Raw genomic sequence first — 22331 nt, forward strand, 5'->3', positions numbered from 1 at the left:
TTATTTCGACATTGGCAGACTACAGCATAAATTGTGTCTGTTGTTTATATTCAATATTAGTAATTGCAGCAAGAAACTGCAGCTGTAGACACAAGAAAGTTTATTATATTATGGTAGCAACGGAACGACGTTGAAATTTGACAGAGACAGTAAATCAATGACAAAATCCTATCCGCTTCTGTTCTGCGTCAGAAAACGATGTCAAATAGGTCTATCAGCAAAGATATGGCTTAGATATGCCCCGAAGTCCTCAATAATAATAGTACTCTCCAAGAAATTATGAAAATCATTGACAACGTTTCGTTGTCTTTTAATGCTACCCCACAGTGAATGTGCAAGTGAATGCGATGATAAGAAAATTTTCTGTTACGCTGACCGATAACACGCTATTCCAAAAGCAAAATCAGACATGTTATACATCGTTAGAAAGCTTATACAATCACCTACTGAATAAATGAATTGTCAATCAAGCCAGGCTGTACTAAAAAGGGCGACAACGCCGTAAACAACAGGTGTGGTATTACGCACAGCTATCACAGATGTGCATATATTTCACAAACGGATTGTCCAAGACAATATATGACCACTCAGTCACAAAATGGACATCTCTACACGGAAAACCAAAGGTAAGGTTGTATGTTTATTCAATATTTAGTTCCAGATATTGACAGTAGAATGACATGGTATCATTTTTTAAAACATTGTCTCATTTACTTTGTTACTCATTGAGCAGCGTTTTCACTGCCATATTGGCATATCTTAGGGCTATTGTCGGGTTTATCTTGTTGCTATGACGAAATACCATTTTTTGAGTGGTGAAAGAATATTTTTATGAATGCCCAGATAGATAATATTGTCCATTATGAAGTTCAGACCCTCCCCTCACTGATAAAAACTAGACCCGACGGTGTCAGATTACTTAGTTGCGTTGCCATGGATGTCTTCTAGCCGCTTGCCGTAAAGGAGTTTACTAGATGTCGTAACACTTTAGATTTGGAGCTACAGCTCTTCCGCACACCAACTAATAAAAAAGTACAAATGGCGGGCAAACAATATGGCAGACATAGGTCCCAATAGCTGTAGAGCACATTCAGATGCATAGGTCAATTAAGTTTTATGTTGATCTACCTTATGGTGTGGGAGTTATGGCCTTTTAGGCATGACCCTTTGTTATAGCGCCACCATTTGGCCGACATAGGTGATTTTTAGTTCCTGAGTAGTGGGGGGCCATAGGAACCCACCTGCCAAATGTGGTTGCTTTAGGACTTATAGTTGCTGAGCCTCAGAGACTTTTAGTGGAGAAAAATAATAAGAATAATAATAATAATTAAAGCCGCAAGCGGCGTTAGGATGGGTCCAAGCATTGGCACAATTGCGCCCCCTATGGAGCGATTTTTAATCCTCCGATCATGTTCAAATTAACTAACAACTTTTATGTTTGGGGTCAATTTGACCCCAGCAATATAAATCTGCAGAAAATAATTGTAACTGAAAGTGTTACCCAAGTTTCTCTCTCAGCTACTTTAGGCCTTTCTACTGACCATCTTAATAGCCCAGTAAATAAAACATGACTCCCCCCATCCTCCCCTTATACATCAAGTATTGATTTTATATGACTATTGTGAAATATGCAAATGACTGTACAATCTCATTCATTGACCTAAAATTGAAAACAAAGTATGTTTTGGTGTTTGCAGGGCTTAATGTTAGTAAAATAACATTTGGAAAGAAACACACCTTTTATTATCAAGCATAGTAACATTTTATGTTTGGGGTCAATTTGACCCCAGGAAAAAAAATTTAAAATGTCAAATATTTCAAATGTTCAGGATCAGAAAACACTTCAGAACATCAATAAGTAACATACAGTCCTCTCCAAAAGTATTGGAACAGCAAGGTCAATTCCTTTGTTTTTGCTATACACTGAAGACAATTGAGTTTGAGGTCAAAAGATGTACATGAGATGACAGATCCGAATTTCAGCTTTTATTTCCTGGTATTTTTATCTAGATTTGTTAAACAACTTAGAACATATCACCTTTTGTATCAAAAAACCCAATTTTTAGGTGAGTATTGGAAGTATTGGAACATGTGACTGACAGGTGTTTCTTGTTTCCCAGATGGGTCCTGTTAGATTGATTGGTTAAACAATAAATAGTTCTGAATGTCTACTCTTGGTTTTAACCTTGGATAAACTAACATGAAGACCAGAGAGCTGTCTTTGGGAGAAAAGCAAGCTTAGAAAAGAGGGGAAATCGATCAGAGCCATTGCACAAGCATTGGGGATAGCTTGTACGACAACTTGGAATGTCCTGAAAAAGAAAGAAACCGCTGGCGTGCTGAGCAACAGATATCGAACAGGTCGACCAAGGAAAACAACTGCAGTTGATGACAGAAACATTGTGAAAGCTGTGAAGAAAAACCTCAAAACATTAGTCAGTGACATCACAAACAATCTCCACAGGACAGGGGTGAAGGTATCTCAATCAACCGTTCGAAGAAGACTTAGAGAGCAGCTATATAGAGGCTATACCACAAGATGCAAACCACTCATCAGTAGTAAGAATCGGAAGACAAGATTACAATTTGCAAAGAAGTACAAAGATGAGCCACAAAAGTTCTGGAACAAAGTTTTATGGACTGATGAGACCAAGATTAACCTCTACCAAAGTGATGGAAAGGCCAAAGTGTGGAGAAAGAAGGGATCTGCTCATGATCCAAAACATATAAGCTCATCTGTGAAGCACGGTGGAGGAAGTGTCATGGCTTGGGCTTGCATGGCTGCTTCTGGAGTGGGCTCACTAATCTTTATTGATGATGTAACTCATGATGGTAGCAGCAGGATGAATTCAGAAGTCTACAAAAACATTCTGTCTGCCAACTTACGGAGAAATGCGTCCAAACTAATTGGGAGGAACTTCATCATGCAGCAAGACAATAACCCAAAACACACTGCCAACACAACAAAGGATTTCATTAGGGAGAAAAAGTGGAAGGTTTTAGACTGGCCAAGTCAATCACCAGACCTTAACCCAATTGAGCATGTATTTCACCTCCTGAAGAGGAGATTGAAGGGAAAACCCCCCCGAAACAAACAACAACTGGGCGACATAGCTCAGGAGGTAAGACCGATTGTCTGGCAGTCGGAGGGTTTCCGGTTCAAACCCCGCCCTGGGCGTGTCGAAGTGTCCTTGAGCAAGACACCTAACCCCTAACTGCTCAGGTGAATGAGAGGCATCAATTGTAAAGCGCTTTGGATAAAAGCGCTATATAAATGCAGTCCATAACTGAAAGAGGCTGCAGTAAAAGCCTGGAAAAGCATCACAAAAGAAGAATGCAACAGTTTGGTGATGTCAATGGGTTGCAGGCTTGATGCAGTTATTGCAAGCAAGAGATATGCTACCAAATATTAAGTGTTATTTGCTTTCATTTACTTAAATACTCTCTGTTCCAATACTTTTGCTCACCTAAAAATTGGGTGGTCTGATACCAAAGGTGCTATGTTCTAAGTAGTTTAACACATCTAGGTGTAAATACCAGGAAATAAAAGCTGAAATTCTGAACTCTTGTCTCATGTTCATCTTTTTAACTCAACCCCAAATGTATTCAGTGTATTGCAAAAACAAAGGAATTAGCCTTGCTGTTCCAATACTTTTGGAGGGGACTGTATAACAGTTATTCAATAATGAAGAAACACCAATAAAAAGTGAATTAGTCAGCATAATTGAGTTTTGATAAAAAATGAACATAACAGCTCAACTAGGTACCCGTGGGTATCAATTCTTCATTCAAACGAGATAGGTGCAAGTTTGTCACGCTCCTGTCGCCCCTGCCTTATTCCCTGTCGTCAAAGTGTATAATGTGGGAGAAAACATGAAATGTCTCCAGAGACATTGTAGCTGGAAAAATTGCCCTACCAGTGTCAGCATTCCAAAGGCTTGCTGTTGCTTCACCATTTGACCTGTACACTCCTGCCAAAATAAGCAACCCAATACAGCATTGCTAGTGGGTCACATCCAGCTCTTTCTAACTGTCACCATACACATGCCTCCCCTCTAAGTTTGTCATCTCAAGAATATCCTTTTGCATTGATGATGTTATGAAGAGTTCAAATGCAGACTTTATGTCTTGTACATGACTGCTAGCATATGTGGTGGGGCCTGGAACCATTTTGATGACATTAGCAGCACTAAGTCTACCCTGTCTTTCAACTGGGGATCCACACCATGGTAGTTCTCCATTTTTGGAAGTAAACATGTCAGTTCTTGGTGGTTGAGAGATGACAGGAGGGTTTGTTGGTGGTTGACAGGCGACAGGAAGGTTTCTTTGTGGTTGAGAGATGACAGGGGGGTTTCTTGGTGGTTGAGAGATGACAGGAGGGTCTTTTAGTGGTGGTTGAGAAACAAAAGGAGGGGCGGAATGTGGTATCTCAAAGGCTTCATTCTCATCATCAGAGGAGGATGCCACACAGTCAGGGTCCTCCTCAACATTATCCTCAGTCTCAGACATATCCTCATCTAAATCACTTTCACCCTCCAAGATCTGTGACAGAACCTCAGTGGCAGAAAATATACGCCTGTCTGGTGGTCATTTTCAAAATCTTTAGTTGAGGCACAAATGCAAAGAGAAGTGGTTTAGAGGGCTGTGTGTGCAGCCCTTATTATAAGTTTGCCCCCGCCCCCATGTTCCGAGAATGATCAGAGATCTCGTAGGAACTATGTTTTCTCCTCACACACACGCATGCTCTCTCTCTCTCTCTTTCACACACACACACACACACACACACAAATTAATGTGAAAGTGCTCTCAGCCAACAACAAAAACAAGATCAAAATAATGGTATATATAACAACAGAGCTTGGGGTCAAAATGACCCCAACAACACCAATGCGTACAACATGTGTACAGGACATTGAAAATATTTTTTTTCAGTTAATTTCATGTTTGCCATGTTTTCCCCATAAAGTTAGGAAAAGTCATGAAATATCTAGCTGAAAAAAAGTATGGTAACCATATGTTTAGAGACAGTAAACATTGAATGGGGTCAAATTGACCCCAAACATAAGAGGAGGGTTAAATGGTTTTGTCCTCATGATCATATACCTTCACCCAACATCGTCAAGGATGTCTCCTAGCTGCTAGGCTTAAAGGCCTTTACTATGTCGTAACACTAAATGCTGTTTTATACTTCTGCATAGTACATGTAAAAATAGGTCTGTGTAGGGGTTGTGCGCAATGTGCGGCATGTGCGACGGTTGCAGAACACGGCCACGTTGAAGACACCAACATCCTCAATAAATTGAAAGCGCGTAGGCTAGTTAGTAACCTTGTGTCGCGCAAAGGCTTGCTTAAAGCTCTATATTCCTAGTAGCTCTCGCAGTCTGCAGTGGGATTACATCGTGTATTTCACGTTTGTTCACGACTGTTGATTATGGGTATGTGAATACTTGGTGAGATACCTTTTTCAGTCTGTTAATTTGGTAATATTTTTTAACACATGTAAATACGTGCGAAAGTAAACGCTTTAAAGAATTACCATAAGCTTAAATCGCAACGTAGCCTACATAATAATCAATCTCAAACTGCATTAATTTATTTGCTTGGTTAACAAGCGTGCCAACTTTATGAAGAATATGTAATGATAATAATAATAATAATAATAATAATAATAATAATAATAATAATAATAATGAATAATCCATAATCAACCATTGGGAATTCCCGTGTCGTCTTGTTATTCACGTCAAAACATTTATATGATCATATTTAGTCAAATCAGTTAATCGTCAAAAAGATAGCGTAACTGTTGAAGGGATATGAACACCACAACGTCATGAACACTGGAAGCTTTGAAGTACAAGTGCAATAAAGGCTTGCTTACAACTTCATTTATAAAATAGGTCAATTTTCATCGGCAAGACCACTAAATATGATTTTTTTAAAGCACTGTGGATTATCTGATTTTTATTAACAAGCCCTTTTTGAAAGCACGGCGAATAAAGACATCGGAAAAGTCAAATAGGCTGAGCAATGGTTGGTTAAAAACTACCTTCCAACACTCAAGCTAACAAACCGCTGCTCGGTGCATTCACTTCTACATCATTCAATAGGCTACGTCTTTCTGTGGTGTATTTTCAAATTTACCCCGCCCCCTCCGCAAAATAAGATAGCGAAACTAAGTTTGCCCTTTTCCCAGGTTCCAGTTTTAATTTTTTTTTTTCCTGCCAGGACAATAGAAAAATGAAAAGGCTTGTATTTTTTAGCTGCTTATAAAATACCTGGTGTTTATCTTGTTTTATCTTGTTCTCCACTACTGCAAGAGGGAACTAGGGACACACCCCCAGTAATATAAGGATGAAATATAAATCAGAGCATGTATACCTAGCATTTTAGAGAATATTTCTGTGTATAAACAGGCCATCGTGACACGCGACAAGCCAAAAAAATAGAACAGAAGCGGAAAAACTACGCTTCAGTTCGCTTGTGTCGCGGGAGCTTCGCAGCCGGTTCGCGACGCTGGTGGAGACGACGTCGCCCGCTGCCGCTGTAATAACAGTACTTCAACTACGCTTCAGTTACGCGCGTAATACGCGCATAGTGCGCTCGCGGTCGATACGCTTGCGGTGGGTGCCCAGCTTAACACAAACAAGAACAGCAACAATGCAGTCTATGCAAAAATACAAGCAATTATTAAGATGAGTGCATTAAGTCACCTACGAAACAGCTACCTAGTTACAACCCTAAACTTAGTCAATTTAGAGATTAAAGTAACCAGTGTTTCTAATACCAGATCTAATGGTTGTTATTTTGTTAAATTAAAAGCTCTAAGAAAAAATCTGGTCTCTCTGACTGCACCAGGCTCTGAAATCAGCCACTCCAAATTTCACCGCGCCTGAAATTTAACAACCAATCAGGACGGACAGCTCTCTGCAAGGAGACTTCCGTACCTGCCTCTCAGTCCTGTTGCACGTTTACAGTGCTGCCAGAGCAGGCAGGGTGGGGCTACACAGATAAGAGCAGAGTGAAGATCGTGCCAAAGTTAGCAACCTAGTAGAAAATGATTAAGATAGGTTACTAAGGTTACTACAACAACTCTGCCTTTGCCTACAATGGCTTATACTGATAAAAAAAGCAAGAAAAGAAAGACTGAAGAAGAAAAGATTTGACCCAAAAAAAATTGAACCAAGCAAGAGATAAGACAAGTGTTCACATCAGTTTGGCTTGTCAGAGAGCAGAGAGATTTCAAGGGCTTCAAAAGTGATGTCGAGCTTACTGTATTTCTGCTGAAATGATGTCGGTCACAGAAATAAATCATCAAGTAGCTTAGTAGCTACTAGCTAGGTAACTTAGTTACCTGCGGCTGCTTTGTCGACAGAAGTTATGCATGATGTGCTGTAGCAAAAATAATATTTAAATGAAAATAAAGTTTGGCTCTGCACTATCACTAACTTTCTTGCTTTATTTTTTTATTAGCTTTGTTACCACAACTAACGCTAGCTCTACTGCTACATAGCCAGCATCAATTGCATTTGCATCAAACTCAATCATGTTTGGCAATAATATCATGCTTTCTATAGCCCACAGCTGTAAATAAAAACTATAGCTATGCCAACTATTTACATTCATTATGAATACATGAAGTATTTTATACTCGTGAATGAGACATGATGTGCTGCACTCCTCTCCCTACTTTTTAAATGCCTTTGTCCTCTCTCTCTGCAGCGCATGTCCATGTATTTGGATGGAGGGTCTTTGGAGGGAGAGCTGAAAAGTGAGGGTGGGAGGTGGAACATTTATTTATTTATCTATTTTTTTATATTCTCTTGCTTGTTTATCCAAACTTGCATACTGCATCTTTAACATTGGATTCCTGCCAGATGAGAGCCTCTCCCCCACACTCAAGAATTTTTAAATATTATCATAATGTTTCCCATGCCTTCGCTACTGGAATCATGTTGCAACTTTGAGCATTTAGTCTGAATGGTGTCGGGCTGATTGTCATGTTATGTCTTGTACAGATCACATATAACCACAATTCCTTTTATGAAGGCCAAATATAAGGCTGAAAGTCAAGGTCTTGTAAAATCAGTTTACAGAATGAAATATTAACAAATAACAATAAAAATAAAATCAGTAAGGGGCTCCCCTGCTTTCAGCTGGCTGTGAAAGCTGTGGATGCTCCAGAGTATTGTCCCTCACACTGTGAATACACTCTTCACAAGCTAATGGTGATGAGAATTATATCCAGTCTACATATCATAAATAACAAGTTTCAATGGCGTGATGCAAGTTTGCGGATACCAAGGCTTGGAGAAACCTACAGAACACTTTACATGAACAAACAGTGATAACAATTGCAAAGAAAACTGACAAAATGTTTCCTACAGTAATGCAATTATAAACTCGTACAACTCAGTCAACCCACACATCTTGTTTTATGAACCTCTTTGTTTTGTTAATTAACTTTAGGCTCCAGCCAATTGACCTATTATTAGGAAGTTGGCCCCATTGTCTTTAAAAAAATGCTTTCATACAAAAATGACTATTTTTTAAAAATTAAAATACTTCAAACGGCTTCAGCACTGTTTTGTACTGCCTAGCTTGAGTTGATGGAGCAGTGCAGGCACAAATAAGCAAATATTAAACTAGGAACATGAACAAATCCTTTAATAGGTTATTATCACTATTACATTACATTACATTATAGGCATTTAGCTGACGCTCTTATCCAGAGCGACTTACAACAGTGTAACCAAACTCAGGATCAAGTCCACTTAAGTCCATTGAATAAAATGCAGATAAAAGCCTTTACTATAGTAGCATACAGTAAGGAAAAACAAGATAGTCTGAACCAAAAAATTTTTTTTTTTTTTTTTTTTTTTAAATAGTTATGGGAGAGGGTTTAGGGAAGAGGAGAGAGGTATACAGAGAAGAGGTGCGTCTTGAGTTTCCGTTTGAAGGTGCTCAGACACTCTGCTGTTCTGACCTCCACTGGAAGATCGTTCCACCATCGTGGGGCCAGAACTGCAAAGAGTCGAGACCTTGTTGCTGCTCGTGTAGGGGGAGGAATCAGCCGCCCTGTAGTAGCCGATCGGAGCGATCTGGCCGGCTTGTAGGGTCTGATCATCTTCTGCAGATAACCAGGAGCTGACCCCTTGACTGCTTGGAAAGCAAGCACCAGTGTCTTAAACCGGATGCGAGCTTGCACTGGTAGCCAGTGGAGGGAGATGAGGAGGGGAGTGACGTGGGAGTCACGAGGGAGGTTGTAAACCAGACGTGCTGCTGCATTCTGGATGAGCTGAAGGGGTCTGGTGGCTGATGCTGGGAGGCCAGCCAGGAGGGAGTTGCAGTAGTCCAGACGTGACAGTATCATGGCCTGGACCAGGAGCTGTGTGGAATAATTGGTGAGGAGTGGTCTTATTCTGCGGATATTGTACAGGATGAACCTGCACGACCGGGTGGTTGCCGCGATATTCTCAGAGAGTGCCAGCCTGTTGTCCAGCACAACTCCAAGATTTCGGGCACTCTGCGAAGGGTGTAGGGGAGTGACTCCTAAAGAAATGGGCAGATGAGAAGTGGGAGAGGTAAGAGAAGGATACTATAATCTGTATCTGCCATGGTATAGTCTCCCTACATAGGCTAGAATTTTGCAGGAAGACTACAAATCACTGTTCCATAACAAAGTCAGCCAGCTCATACTTAGTTGCTGTAGAGGGAAAACACTAATATCCACAAATGCTTGATTTGATTCAGATCTAGTCACTGAGAAGGCCATGACATTCACAATTAAAGTCTCATGTCTTTCAACAATGGGTGACTACATATGCTCTGTGGATTGAGGCATTTTCATCTTGAAATAGCCCTGTCTACAGCCCTGTCAACTTTACGGTACTGAGTGACCTTTCCTTCTCTCAGAACCATAAAGTAATGATTGACAAAAATCTTTCTTTTTAAGGCTATGACTGTGTTACGTTCCCTGCCTCTGATTTCCTGGGTAGTGCTGGTGGAGGTAATTATCTAATTACCTAATTAATAAAAAATAAAAAAAGGCCAGTGATAAAAATTTTAAAATGCCAGATGAGCTGTAAGACCAAGAATTTCATACCCTGCGTGCACCAAACACCAAGAAACACCAGACCCAAATACAAGGTTCAGATTTCCAAGATGCCAACACAAGGTCAAACCCCAATGTCCACTCACAGATGTTACCCAGAAGATGTTACCACGCCCACCCTGTTCTTGCCTGCTGAACAGATCACAATAATCAAATAATGTGTATTACAAGTGAATTTAATAGTTATAACTGGGTTAAAAAAGAAAGAAATATTAAGAAGACAATCAACTGTCACGTCTGGGAAATATTACCACAGTTTGAATCCAGTTGCCTGGACCTTTAAGACTTTCAATTGATGATTTCAATTAAAGGTCACAAATTGCATTCAAACTTAAAATCATAAGTATCATGATTCTTGTGGCTTATGGCCACGCTGTGTCCCTGACCCCAAATGGTTCTGGTGTGCTGTGTTTCTTCTGGAAGTGATAAAAGTTTGAAGAAGAGAAGATTTCAGGACACCCAAGGTTTCTATATCAGATATACATAGAAACAATACAGTATAATACTGTATGGATTTTGAACAAGCTTGCCCAATCCAATTATATTGTTTCGCTCTAAGGCCATAATCTAAACACTAGATATCTGACAGTCAATTCCTTCTGGTTGCCAGAACTGGGCCAACATAAGGTCTGCAGACCAACAGACAAGCTTCCATCAAATTATTTCAAACCCTCTGAGCTCTGATTGGTTTCAGCCCATGGTAGTCGTTTCCACAGTAGTTTGAAAATGGGTTTGCAAATATGCAAGTCATATAGCTTGGTCCTGACAACATATCATCACATGTCATCGTCCGCTTCAGGCGCAATCCGAAGCGGTGCCAGTGGTCGGTGGTTCGGAGTTGTGCTGCCAGATGATTTGTGGTTGATTGAGAAACACAGAATTTCCTTGTAACGTGTTTGTATCTAGCCTTGCAACAACATAGTAATGGCTTGACCTCTCTGAATTTCAGTCAGCCATGTCATTGAACTTAATGTCAAATGCAACTTTAATTTAGGATTTCCAGGGCTCTGTTTCTTTTTTTGACTGGAATGTCCGGTTTTCAAATTATTTGAACATTGATAGTTTGTGGTGCGACTGGACAATTTAATGTCTGACATGCAACAAAGAAATTATCAAGAAATGTAGCAAGACGATCTCAGATGATATAAATGTTAGTACTAAGTAAGCTCAGGAGGGGGCATGAAAACCAGAGACAGACGTAGCCTTTGTTGCCAACCTCTGCTCTAGACCGTGTTAAACATGTTTTATTTGGCCCAGACTGTGCACTTCTCCCTCCATGACAGCAGGTAGCAGTATTTCAACAGGAATGGTTGAACTGCTCTTTGTCCTGGTTTTGCAATGACACAAAAACAAGTCATTTGAGGATTTTATGATGAGCAGTTTAATGTATAGCTGGAAATCCACAGATAGCTTCTTGAAAGTTGTCCATGCTTCAAATATCGGTTCTAGTTCCCCCCAGGACCTCAGTTTTTGACAACAACCTAAACTGGCACTTTAGCACTTTAATGTGCTAGTCAGTGTCTTTCATCATTTTAACAGCAAGACATATTGCCTGAATGAACATTTATGTCTCATTATGGCATATAAGCTTTACTTTCACTATGTTTAATGTGTCAGTTTACTAACAACCACCAGCCATTTCCCTACCACTGCACTTGGGTAGGCTGGCCAGCAGGGGGCAGGTGCTCCCCATACAACAAGCCATTTATTTTGGTTCTGATACTGTGGGGCTGAGTTTCTTTCCATCGTAGGAAATAGCAGAGGCCTTCATCTATGGGATTTCAACGACACGTTTCCACAGCTGCCTGTGGCTCGATTGAAACGCTGGGAGGAGGAAATGAAAATGTATTTGCTACAGAATTCATATTCTTGGCCTGGTGCCTGTTCATTTTGCTGATTACAGCTGAAGCAGAACCTCCCAATTAACCTCCATTGCCCAGTGCTAGTCCATGCTGTAGCTCTGGGTTATTCCCTGGAGACGCATCGTTTGGGGAATGCCAGAAGAAGCCCAGAAGAAATCCCCAATAGGAAGAGAGCAAGAAAAAGAACTGTGGTCAGTGAAACCCCTAGTGACTGAGGGAGGAGATAACAAGAAAATTGAAGACAAAGGAATGTTTGAAACACTAAAAGGACAGGAAGTGCCAGCTCTTTAATGCGCATGTGCACGTGTGCATGTGGTTGCGGTAAATGTGAAGTGAGCCGTGTGTGTTTATGTCCCAGTTTTTGTGCAGCTGCTGCTTGTCTGTATTTTTGTGCTGCAGGTCCTTTAATTGTTTGCCTTGCTGGTGCAGCCGACTGCTGCTGTTTTTGGGTCATCTCCCAAGGGGCCACAAATCCCAAGCCGTGGGGCCCCTGGGGGTGCTGCGGCTGTTGCTGTGTTTCCACATGGGCACCTCCCGGTACAATTTCACACTGAGTTCCAGACGGCCAGAATCCTCCTTGTTTTTTAGTGTGGGTGTGGGGTGGATACTGTTACATCTGACTCTGTCTGTTTCTTTCTCCTCTGCCTCTGCTTTTCCCTCTTGATGGATCTCTGGATCTCTCTCTTTCCTTCTCTCTTTCCCTATCAACCTCTTTGTTTTTCTTTCACTCTACCCGCCCGCGCCGTCTCTCCCTCAGTCTCCGTAACATACACACACACAAACACACACGCGCATGCACTCATGCACACTCACTCACTCGCATACACACACATACACTCACACACTCAGACCACTGTGAGAGGCCCAGACCCTGGGCCTCCAAGCACAGCTGGTACTGTCACACAGTGCCTGTGGGGGTGGGTCTCGTGTGTCTCCTCCTGCTACAAGCACCCACAGCGTGGACCGTCAGCTGCATGGTGGACAGGGGGCAGTGTAGGACGAGCTGGGACAGGTGCCAGGAAGCACGGAGCCATGGGCACGTCAGTCAGCTGACAGGGATTTCCAAGATTTAGTGCTGCCGAGGATGCCAGAGGGAGAGCGGTCATGGTCTCCATTCCAGCATCCTTGTGCTCTTACAGCAGTCAGGGACACCGTCTGCAGGGTTCCCCAGTGATTGACTGTGTGTGTGTGTGTGTGTGTGTGTGTGCGTGTGCGTGTGCGTGTGCATGTGTGTGTGTGTGCATGTGTGACAGAGAGAGAGAGAGAGAGAGAGAGAGAGAGACACTGCCTGTGTTTGTGGCCCAAGGAGCTGGCTATGTGCAGTTCATAGGCCAGTGGAGACCCACTGTTCCTGTACATCTTCTGTGGTTCTCCAACATGCAGCTTTACTGGGTGAAATGTGAATGTATATATATATATATATATGTGTGTGTGTGTGTGTGTGTGTGTGTGTGCAAATATGCCACAAAAACCCCCTCTGTGACTAAGAAAATGTTAAATCTTGTCTTAAAGAATACATATGTAATATGTAAATGTGTACTTTTTTAAACTGAGGTAAAAAAAAAACCTCAGAACTCCCTTGGCATAAAGAGGGGGCCCCACTGCTCCCTGCTTCCTCCCAGGCCTCATGCTTCAGTGAAGCTACAGCCGGACCCTGAGAGCAGTCGGACCTGTGTGTTGTGCCCATTCAGATCTGGCTGCTAGGTTACCATGCCAATTAGCATTGCTGCCACAGAGAAGGAATTGTGTCAAAGTTCTGGGAACAAATCAATTAAAGATGGGTAAAGGGGGGGAGGGGGGATTCCAGCAAGTGGGGGAGGGGCTCAGTCAAAACAGTTCCCTTTCCCATGATCCCCTGTGCCGGGCAGCCAACAACACAGCTCTAATTGGCCAAAGCCCTGCGTTTATGTGTTTAGCTTGGACACTTGGACCACACAGATTCAAGGTGTGTCAGTACAGTTGTATTAAACCACATTTTCCAGGATTTGACATGTGCTGGAAATCCAGATTCTGTTAAACACTGTTAAATAAATATGTAAGCACCCTGTACAAGTAGGGGGAAGCTATTAAAGGAATCCCCTGTTTTTGTGTTAATTGAATTCAATTCATGTCAATGTCAGCTGCTGTCATGTAGAGATCCTGAGACCGGTACTGACATTATCAGAGGTGTGCAAACCCTTTCTGTTCTTCAAAAAAAGTTAACCAGATTAAAATGATATCCTGTGAAGCTGAAAATAAAACAGGGGTGCTGTGTCTGGCTATGTTTTAACGTGTCAGGATTTTATCAGTAGTATTTACTTGCTGGGAAGTTGCTCAGAGAAGGCACCTTGTGCAACTGCACAGTTACTGCACAGTTACCTGGCCTCAAGACACATGTGAACAGGGATTTGAGGAAGAAAATGGAAAAATATCTGCGCCAAAGTAAACCATTTTATGAACTAAATGCTTAGTCACAGTGTAGTCATTTCAGTGAGTCCTCAGATGAAAGGGTTTATGAACAGCTACCCCACACCTAACGTTCGGCAGGATATTGGCATTTGGGGAGATTTGGGTGAGTGTCGACGCCACAGATTGTGGGCTGCCCCCACGGAACATCTGATGCAATGATGAACCTGTTGCTGCTGAGACAGGCAGGGGTGGAACTGATTCATTCACGGGCATGTGTTCTAGTCATACTGAGCCTTGTGGTTTGAGTGCCATTCGAAAGGATGTGCGGGCAGTGGAAGAAGGCTGCACTTTCCAGATACGAAACCTGATGACCACATTCAGTGAGCAGAAAGGACAGACGCAGAGTCTGCAACATTTCATAAAAAGCCCTCCCCGAGGTCCTCCGCGGTCAAACGGCTCACAAAGAGCGGAGCGAAAACAAGTTGCGTCCAGAATGCAAATAGGCGGCTTTGAGTAAATCGGCTGCAGGAATTTTCATAAGCTCTCAGGGGGCAAAGACTAAACATGTGCAGAGCAGGGATCTGTCCACCGACCGACATCCCCTCATCTATGGCCTGTGAGGGCGTAGAGGCTGTCGCTGTTTTTGTGGTGTTTCTTTTTCTGTTTAGAGCCAGACACAGAGAGAGAGAGAGAGAGAGAGGAGAGAGAGAAACTTCTTTCAGCATGGTTGTAGAACAAAGTGATTCATTAGATATCTGTTGCTTATTCATATCCTGTTCCCTGAAATTCTTCCCCTTCAGCTCCAAATAATTTTGCTACTCTATTGAATGGGGATATGTCTGTCAGCTCACAGTCAAATAGTTATCTGACATATTTTAGTCCACCAGTAACCACAATTTTAAAATTATAAGCAATTTTAAAACGATATTATGTTTTGATTAGTTTCTTGAAAATTCCAAATGATTGGCAGAAATATTTTCTAACATTTGCCAGCATCTAAAGAAAAAAATGTTTCGCATACAGTGTATATTTAACCCAGATGTGACATGTGTGTGTACTCATTCATTTAAGTGCAGTTTTAACATCTAAGTAAAAGGATATCTTGACACCGAATTTTGTAAATGAATGAATTCGATGTGCATGTACATTTGTTGGGTCCAGACCTGGGTCAAATATGTATTTGTTTTGATTCAAATCATTTTCTGTGCTCTATTGATTTTGCCTGGTGTAATTGAGCCTGCCAATATGATCAGAAGGCGGGGCTTGCACTTTTTGAGAGTATTTCATTGGTTCCAACACACCAGATCAGTAAAGCAAAGAAATCCAAAACAAATACATATTTGACCCAGGTCTGGTCTGGGCAAAAGCTAAACCCCGTATCGTCAGCACCCTCAGTGAAGAGGTGATATCCAGGCCTTGCCTTCCTCTGTCATCCTAGCAGCCCTAACTGACCACAGCACCCTTGTGATTTAACACACAGTGTAGTCTGTCTCCTTCCATTCCACACACAATCATGACACACTGGTGCCCCCCCCCCCAACCCCACCCACCCCACCAGTTCAATTATACAGAAAAGACAATAAGGGCATTGGAAGCTGGGAGTTCCCCTGATGTTCCAGCGTGATGGGGGGTGAGAGGTCATCTATAAACGTAGCATTAAAAAAAAAGCGCCGTCCCATCAGGGACACATTTGAGGGCGACGTGCCGAGCGTTTTGGGCCGCATCGTCCCCGTGTGTGCACAGCGCATTGTGCTCAGACGGCAGTCTGCCCTTGAGCACGGCCCTCGGGCTGTTAGTGAATGACAGGAAAGGAGTGTGCCCGGCCCCAGTCCCACACTGCACAAAGGGGCCCGGAGCAGAGGCCGACAGGGTTTAAAAATAGGCCCCATGTCTCGCCAGGCTCAGGTATGGCACGGTCACGTCACCGGTTATTCCTTTACACGCATCACGTGTACGTAAAGATCCACTTTTAGAAAGATCCTGCTATTACCAAAGTATTTTAGGAAATGTAACATGGAAGGCCAAGCTTCCCTTTCCACTTTTCAGAAAACAGCAAAACAAATTTGATAAATGAATACCAAAGAAAATATTTTCTGAAAATATCTTGATGTCAACATTTTCTTTTTTTGTCCATCCTTCTTTCTCTCTCTATATTTCTCTCAGTCGAACTCCCTGTGACACACACACACACTCTCTCTCTCTCTGTCTCTTGCCCTCCCTCTCTCCCTCCTCATGGCATGCTATTTCCAGCCCTGCTCATCTTGGCTGCTCATGCTGGACGCAGGACAGAGCCTTAATTAGCGGTGCTGTGGAGCAAACAGCAGTGTGCAGGAGCAGATGTATCAGGCAACTGTCCAGACAGCGCAGCTGACCAGCAGAACAGAGCTACAGCAGCTATAGCACAGGGACCAGAATACAACACACTGATATGACAAGCATACACCCAGCAACGTCCCAGAGTCTGATTTAGACCACACTGAGGGGGATGGGGATATCAGGATTATGCTAGGTTGGGGGGCAGCAGTGCTAATCAGGAATTTCTGATAGGCATGAAAGCTTTTGGACACATGAAATTGTGAGTGTGTGTGTGTCTGTGTAATTGTGTGCATATGTGTGTGTATGTGTGCATGCTGGAGGGGGCTCTGATACCTTGAGAAGGGACACACCTGCACAAGATTGAAAAAGGGTGAGTCCTGATTGCACGTCTGCCAGTGCACAGAGCACTGGATAAAACATGTGCGGGAGCCTGATTAGTCCCAGAGACTGTGGGGCAAGTGCAGTAGTGTCAAGCCAGGCGGGAGAGAGAACAATAGGAGCAAGTGCAGTAAAGAGCACTGGCAGAGTGACTCTGCTAGAAAAAAAAAAAAAAAGAAATGGGGAGGGGCTGGAGAACAAAGACGGCTCTGGCCTCACGGTGTGGTGCGCTGCTCCAGTTCAGCTCCACAGCTGTGTGCGGCTGGCTAAAGTCTCCACGCACTCTCAGAGCACTTCCTGTGGGCTCCCTGACACATGGCCCCTGCAAACATCCTGTACAACCCCCAGCAACGGCAGCACAGTGTGTGTGTGTGTTTTGTGTGTGTGTGTATATGTGTGTGTATGTGTGTGCACATGTTTGTGTGTGTGTGTGTGTGTGTGTGTGTGTGTTTGCATGTGTGTGTGTGTGTGTGTGTGTGTTTGCATGTGTGTGTGTGCGTGTGTGTGCATGTGTATGTGTGTGTGTATGTGTTTGTCTGTGTGCATGTGTATGTGGGGTCTATGGGACTCTCTGGGGAATGAGAAACACAGTTCCCCACATTCAGATATTTTCTTTCCAGATTTGGACAGGAATAGGTTGCTCTAACCTGGAAATCCCACCTGATGGTTTTGGTCATTTTGGGGCTGACCCCTGTTCAGTTTCAAATTCCCAGTGGAAGGGGGAAATGCAGTAGGGAGACCCCTTAGGCCAAAGACTCCCTCTTTGGTAACATGCGCTTCCTCTCGCTCCAGCTCAGGGGAAGGATCCGGGAAGTGCTCTCAGTTTGTGGTGAGCTAACCACCGGACTCTGCGCTGCTAGGAGCCCCTGCCTGTCCCTCAGCCATCCCTCCAGAACACTGTACACATGGCCACTGACCTCTCAGTGTGTGCGTCCAGCACTGCTCATTGCAAATGCTTCACAGAAACCACAGAGGTGAATGCACTATTTATTAGTTTAAGGAGTCTCCTCAATCCATTTGCCATGTTTCAAGCTTATTCAGAAGGTTTATTCAAACACTGGGCATGTTATTTACACAGCTGTCTTCACTGTCGGTTAACTTCTTTCCATTTTTTTTTTATTCAGGCCTTTTGAAGTCAAGCACCTTGCATAATGTGTTCTAGAGCACTGAACATTCTAAAAATATGGCCTATCCCTCCCAAGAACTGTTTCCCATTTCCTTACAACCTACCCCCGCCCTTAACATACAAGTCTTGAATTTCTTTGGGTGGGGAGTGTTTATGTGTGCTGTTGCAGCAGCTGTCATTTGTTATGCGTTGTTTATATTTCGAATCATCTTAAAGTAATTAATCCTTTGAAATGCTTCTGCTCGACATGCCACTGACAGAGGCAGACAGTGCTGTCTAGGGCTGGGCTGCCCCATTGTTTTTCTGTCCTTCTGGTTCTGAGCACCACACTCTCCTGATGCTCGTTTCCCCTTGCTGACCTCCACCCACCCCCCAACTCGCGTAAGCCAAGGAGGTCAAACGTCGCACTCCGAACTCCGCCTCGCTGCACGCAAAAATGTCCCTCGCCGCAGAAGGGGATGATGGGATGGGAGCTGGAGACCAGCGGTCTGAAGATGCGTTCACACTGGCACAGAAAGCACAAATTACTGGTTCCCAAAGCTCTGGGGTCTGGAATCTGCCCCACGGTCTCTCAGGAAGCCAGCAACTGCACCTGGACTGGCCAGCACTCCTGCAACAAGGACCACAGCAAAACTATGGCAGGACCTCTGCCAAACTAGAAGGTCAGGCAATAAAAGCCCTGCAAGGAATCCTCCATGGCTTTTGTCTAAAACACGTTGTCTGGAGACAAAAAATGTGTGGAACGCTTGGATCCCATTGAATGTGACCAGAGAGAGAGAGAGAGGATATTTGGGTCCAAAAAGCGAACCAGAGAAATGCATTAACATCTGTACTAAGTCAAAATAAAAAAAAAGTCTTTAGGGCCTCCACAAGCAGAGCCAATAAAACAACTACCCCATAAGTAATTTGGGGGGGGGGGGGGGAGAGGCATTTTATAGCACAAGAGTTCAGAATCAACAGAGGCAGGAGCTGTTAATTGGTGCCTTCATTTATGATTGTCTGACTAACAGACTGGGCAGCCAAAAAGGGCTGAGCTTGAGCCACTAGATTCTCAGACTGCCAGGCACACGAAGACACACATATACACATACACACATACACATGCAACCCCCATCACATACACCACATTGACCACTTCCACCAGCCCCTCAACGGCACACCAGCTCCTCCCACTCACCTTTCCTTCGCAATCTCCGCCCCCACCCTCATCAGATTCCACTGGAACTCCTTTAACTACCATGCCACCACATATGCACCACCCAGAATACTCAGGAGCTCCTCATTTTACAGTAACTTCCTGGATTAACTTTCCATTAATAGATCATCAATCTGACTGATATTTAGACTCGGTTTAAATTTCTTTTTGGACTAGGATTCCAAACACATAAACGTGCTAACATAAACACAAGCAGAAAACAAATGGTGGCAATTTGCATTAACATTATTATCTTGGGCAGTTTAGTGTAAGTACATGAAGAATGGCAATAAACATTATCACATGAGTGGTGTGTCCATGTGAATTTAATCCCCTGTTTATTTCACAGTGTTCTCTTAAATGTTAAATCTCTAAAATTTCTAGGTGGAAACAGAGGAGTCCCCATGAGTTGCATGAGAGGGTACATCAGGGCTAATAACATTCAAAGAAAGCAACGTTTAGCTTTGAAAATACTTTTTTACAAGTAGTGAATGCCCAAACATTTCTAAATAGATAGCATGAATCATTCATATTGAATATAATTTTAAAGTTTAAAACACATGATTGGTTTAGCGATAATGTAATTTCTTTTGCCAATTTGGATAACAGACCTTAGTGCCAAGAACAAGAGACTTCAGGCCAAAAGACCCATCAGATCACAAACCGTATCAAACCACCATGAAAATACAGGAAAACCAAAGTTAACTTAATTTCAAGGGTTGTACAACAGAACTCTTGGTTTTAAAAGGCTGGCTTCAATTCCTTACTACAGACAAAGAGCCCTCCTCTTCCCTGAGCAAATTGTTCTCTTCCATTGAGTTTATCTCTTTTGTGGAAATGGATAGGAATCCCCAGGTTTAAGAGGGAAAGGAGGGTAGTTATGTTCTACAGCCTGACCCATAAAATATTCCAGAGGTTAAGTTACAGTGTTTATCAGCACCCAGTTAACTTTTCCCAGAATGCAATGCAAGAGCCTGTGATCTCCCCCATCTTAACCCTCAGCTGAAAACATTAATCTGCCTTGTAGCGAACAGCACAAAAGCCTTGCCTCTGAGAAAGATCAATAAACAAATGTCTAACTCTCCCTTCTCTGCACACTGATTTCAATCTCTGGCCATCCCTGTCTACTTGTTTACTTCTTTAGGCTCTTTGTATGATATATTCTGATGTAATAGCCTAATGGGTGTGCATTAGAAGTCATTGAACTGTAAGTAAGCCTGCAAGTTTTAGCTGACATTAAATGATAATTGCACATTGCATTCTCCAAAATGGCATGGCATTTTTGCAAAGGGAAGTGCAACGGGTCTGGAAAGTGATATGGCTAAATAGCATAAAACATTTAATTGTGATGGACACTGGACAAATATGCAATGTTAAGTATGTGTCAAAATACATCCTGTTTATGTGGGAGGCATTTATTGTTTACAGATTGTTATGACCAAAAGATTTAAACAATGCAGGTGTCCCCCAGGGTTTGGTCCTTGGTCCTCTTCTCTTTTTTTGTACTAAATTTCAGTCTTCATCTCCCATAGCCTGTCTTATCACAGCTATGTTGATGGCACTCAACCTTTTCTCTCCTTCCCTGCACGGACCCCCCAAGACATCTCAAACTTGAAGACAAACCATCGCGGAAAGAACAACTTGGCTAAGAATGAAATCCTGTACGCCCCAGCTAGGTCCCGTGCCTGACCATTCACTCACCCTGAAAGTCACCATAGTGTTGCACTCATCCTCTGCTAGGAATCTTCAAGTGGAACTGAACAATAAATTGGCCCTTTCTGAGAAGATCATGGCGGTATGTTTGGTATGCAGATTCTTCCTGTACGACATGAGGAGAATCCTCAGCACCCACTTAACCCAGCTCTTAGTCCAGTAGCGGGGTCATTTCCCATCTGGACTACAGGACTCCCTCCACACTGGCTTCCTGCCTTCCTCTTTGCTAGTCTGCCTGCTTCAGACCTCTTCAGTTCATCACCAATGCTTCTGCAGGCCTGATCTACAGTCTACTCTCACTGCCCTTCTCATCTCCTTCCACTGGCTACTGACATCTGCTCACAGAAGACCCACCTCTTCGTGGCACCCCCAACCCCATTTAGCAAACCTCTGTCTTTTTTAGGTTTGATGTGTAGTGGTATTCTGTTTATAATATTAATTCTTGGTTTTTCTGGTTCACTTTACACTTAAATTACAAACTTGACTTTTGTGCTTTCTTGGTGATATCACACTTTTCTTCACTCTTGTAAGTTGAGACGTATGACCTTCAACACCCCCTCTTTTTAACAGTTAGTCACTTGCATGGTTTCTTTGCAAGGGACTAACCATTAAAATGAGAATGATAACGAAACCATAGATTTGCACTGCAGACTTCAGAGAAGTAAGCAAAATAAAATTTCACAGAACATAAACTTCCTTCTTTCTAGAATCCTACATGAGGCTATACAATAGTTACAGGACCTACTGTAGCTAATCAGAGGAATTCTACACCTCGGAGACGTGACTATTTGTTACGTTCACATGGCATCCACACAAATCTGATCAAAGCCACATTCCAGGCGGGTGCAGGCGGATTTGGCGGCTGGTGTGACATTACGTGAGTGTACCATTTGCCCTAGAGGGGTCAAAGCAAGGCCTCTGTCTCCTCCCCTGCCCCCACCCCCCCCTCCCCCAGGACCAGGGGTACACTCTGCTGTGGGGACTGTGCTGAGCTGAGGCACGTTTGGACCAGCGCCAGTGGCTAGGCCCAGTGGGGGCACCCTCCTGCTTTATTTAGCTCGGCGTAATAAAGCCACCTCAATTACGGAGATAAACAGAGGAAACCCTGACTCTCTCTTATCGGGCTGTTCACAATCAGCTGTCTTGACTCAGATACCAGTGCATTCATTACCTACAATGAAAACTTAATCACCCGCCCCTGTCCCTGACCACCCTTCCATATGAGTGGGACGACAGACA

General features: G+C 43.0%; 1 long non-coding RNA gene across 1 annotated transcript; it reads left to right on the forward strand.

Annotated features, from left to right (window-relative positions):
- Positions 1-11854: 11854 nt before the first annotated feature.
- LOC118224041 lies at positions 11855-19686 on the forward strand. The gene is made up of 2 exons (XR_004764556.1): positions 11855-12297; positions 17851-19686. It is a non-coding gene; the product is annotated as an uncharacterized LOC118224041 (long non-coding RNA).
- Positions 19687-22331: the final 2645 nt, after the last annotated feature.

This window comes from Anguilla anguilla, chromosome 3, assembly GCF_013347855.1.
Source record: "Anguilla anguilla isolate fAngAng1 chromosome 3, fAngAng1.pri, whole genome shotgun sequence".
NCBI lineage: Eukaryota > Metazoa > Chordata > Actinopteri > Anguilliformes > Anguillidae > Anguilla > Anguilla anguilla.